The sequence below is a fragment of the Octodon degus genome, unplaced genomic scaffold (assembly GCF_000260255.1).
Source record: "Octodon degus isolate 3935 unplaced genomic scaffold, OctDeg1.0 scaffold00221, whole genome shotgun sequence".
Lineage (NCBI taxonomy): Eukaryota > Metazoa > Chordata > Mammalia > Rodentia > Octodontidae > Octodon > Octodon degus.
The window spans coordinates 719,052-722,564 of NW_004524797.1; positions in this window are offsets into that span (position 1 = coordinate 719,052).

Sequence of the window (3,513 nt, forward strand, 5' to 3'; positions counted from 1 at the left end):
AGGTCTGGAGTTTGATCCCCAGTACAATCAATCAATCAATCAATCAATATAGAGGTGTAGAAGCCTGTAGAGGGGTCTGTAGGGCATTGATGTGATTCCCTGACTAGCTTATTTATAGGCCCCTACTTTAGTTACCAGGGTTCTAAGGGACAGCCCAGCCCACTGGGACACTGACCTCTACATGGCAGCTGACTGATGGCATCTCCCAAACTTTGTCACCCCTATCTCTTACCCACTTCCGGAGAGATTCTTCCTCTCTTCCATCACACTTCTTTCCATCCCCATAACTTTCCCAATTCCATTGACCCAGAGCTAGGTTCGAGCAGTTCCAGGGCCAGCGTCCCACCAGTCAGGACGATTTGGCCCGGCAAGGGCTCAGGAAGGCAGGAAGCCATACACATCATCCTAAAGGGCCTCCTTCAGCAAGCCCAACAGCAGTTTCCCCCCTTTTCTCTCTCCTGTTTTGTGTCCAAATCCACAGAGGGCAAACCCAGTTTCCTGGGCAGCCCATGGTCCCCTGGGGTCTGGCGCAGTGGGTGGAAGAGCATGTGGGCAGCTTCAGGACTACAGAAGGTGCCTCTAAACCCACAGAGGCTGGAACCAGCTCACCGCTGAAACTTTCTCCGTGCTTCTACCAAAAGGCAGGGGCAGATGCACCCAGGCAGAGGCTGTGGTTCCATGCAGACCCATGTCCCTAAATTTCTAGGACACCAGGAAATGAGGCTTCCACGTGAGGCCCTCAGACCCAAGCCCAGCAAGCCAAAGTGCCCAAGAACTTCTCTAACACACAGTCATTCCAGTATTCCTTACACCTGAACCTCGCGTAGAAGATGCTGTTTTGAGATTGAATCCCTTGTGTCCACTTATCTCTGGTGACACCCCTGACTCTAGACCCCTTTACAGCTGCCCACACACCTCAATGGCCTTTCTTCAGTTACCTTCTAGATCTAGTGGGGTTTTTTTAAATCTTTTTTAATTTTTTTTTTTTTTTTTTTTTTTGAGACAGGGTCTTGCTACACAGTTCAGATTCATAGCGATCCTCCTGTCTCAGGCTCCCCAGTGCTGAGATTACAGGCACGTGCCACCACGCTCAGCTGCTACCACACCCAGTTTCCGGGCAGCACAGCATGTGGTACCAGGACCAAACCAGGGTCCCTGCACTTGCCAGGCAGACCTTAGACTGACACACTATCTCTCCAGCCCCAGATCTAGTGTTCTGAAGTTTTTCCTGGGTGAACCCCTAATGCCAGTGACAGGCCTGAGACTTGTCCCAGGTCTCCTGAAACATTAATGATCAGGGCTGATCACTAAAGTGTTTAAATAAAACATGTGTTTATTGTTTGTTTGTTTGTTTGTTTGTTGGCAGAACCAGGGATTGAACTCAAGCCCTTGAGCTTGCCAGGGATGCACTTATCCACTGAGCAAGCCATCTCTCCAGCCCAAACATATGTGTTTAAAAAAATAAAACATGTGTGCTTATGTAAAAATAATTTATTATAGTAAAAGACACATTGCCATTGAACCCTCTCAACATACTCCCCCTCACTTTGAATACACCTAGCTCCTCATTCTTGCCACTTCCCAAAGCAGCTCTAGAAAGTGTCTTATGTGGTATGATCAAAAATACAGTTGCTGCTGCAATTAAGGGCCATCCAGCAGAAAGGCGGGCTTGGAGGCGCACTACAGCATGTGCTCATCTACCTTATTCACTGGATCTGGTTTCATGAGAGGCTTCTGACTCTTCCTCAAAATCAAAAGGACCATGGGGCTGGGGAGTCAGCTCGGTAGTGTAAGTGCCTGCCTGGCAAGCGCAAGGACCTGGGTTTGGTCCCTAACATGAAACTGGGCATGATGGCAACTGGGTGTGGTGACACACACCTGTAATCCCAGTGCTGGGGAGGCTGAGGCAGGAGGATCACTACAACTTGAAACTGCAATAGGGAGACCCTGTATCAAAAACAAAGCAACCAGAGAGAGAGAGAGAGAGAGAGAGAGAGAGAGAGAGAGAGAGAAATATAGACAGACTCACTCACTCAACAGGGGGTCAAGGAAATAGCAGGCATAAGAGGCTGCCTGGAAAGCACAAGATACTGTCTGACACCTATGGTGTTTAGATGACAATGGAATGCCCTCCTCTGACAAAACTAAACAAAAAAGGGGGATACAAAAGAAACGACCATTTTGTATCTGTATATTCAAAGTGGTTGGGATGGATACACAGCTGCATTCTCTTGGAACACTGAATGAAGAGGTTTGTTCTAATAGTGTTTGTGGACAGGATATCATGTCTGCATCTTGTACGATGAATAACCTCTAAGGCAACAATAGACAATGCATTAATTACTCAAACTGTGCTAGGGATCGCTTTTGAAACTGTCATTGCTGTTTGTTTCTCAATAAAACTATTTTTTTAAAAAAGATACTGCCTGAGTTCAATCCCCAGTACCAAAGAAAGAAAGAAAAAGAAAGAAAGAAAGAAAGAAAGAAAGAAAGAAAGAAAGAAAGAAAAGAAAAGAAAAACAAAGATAGCAATCAAAAGAACCATGAAAAGCAGATGTTGTGGAGTCACTTAGGTCATGAGGCAGCCACTTGGCAGTGCAACTACAGACTCATAAAAGAGGACTTTCAGAAGTGCTTCTCCAAATGGCAAGAAAAACAGGGTGTTTGAAGGAGGTAGAAGGTACTTTGGGGAAGATTAATAACAATGTATCTTTTACTGTAGTGATTTTAAAAATTTAAATATTCACTGTATTTACATATTTATCACTGCATATTTAATGATGTAGTGAGTCAAATAGTTATGATAAAATGTTATGGATAAGTTAGTATCATTAGCCTTCAACAACTCCCTTCCAAACATTAGCATTCCTCATTTTACAGATTAAAAAATTGAGGCTCAGAGTGAATAAATGACTGGATCAACGTTGCATAGCCAGTAGGAGGCAGGGAGGGGCACTGACTCAAGACTGTGACCCTGAGTAACAGCTTTCACAGGAGGACCTCCTTGTCCTAACAACCAGGGTGCCTGAGCGTGAAGCGCCCTCGCCCACCCTCGGCCTGACAAAGCCTGCACGCCTTCTCCCGCCCTCACCCTCGCAGGCCTCTTTCACACTCCTTCTTTGGGCCTATCCCAGCTTGTTTGGATTTTAGACCTTGTCACGTATTTTGTGAGGCAATTTGGTGATAGGACTGTCTCTGCACTTTTCTGAAGTCCTCAGATGTCCAGGAGTCTTCAGGTGCTAAGGGAGCCAAGACCAAAAGGGAAAGGAGGGTGGCAAGGACTAGAACTGTGTAGGACTAACCTGAACGCCAGGCCCAGAAAGTGCACTTATCTTCTTGGGTGATGATGGAAAACACTGAGGGCCTCGGTGGGCAGAGATAGCGCCTGCTGGTGAGGTCTGTTTGGAGCCTTAGACTCCTCGAGAAAGTGTACTGGGTAACCCTGCGGCGACCCTCCCCTTCAGGCCGGTCATACAGAGCCCACTGAGAGCAAGGGAGTGCGGGCAGAGGAGG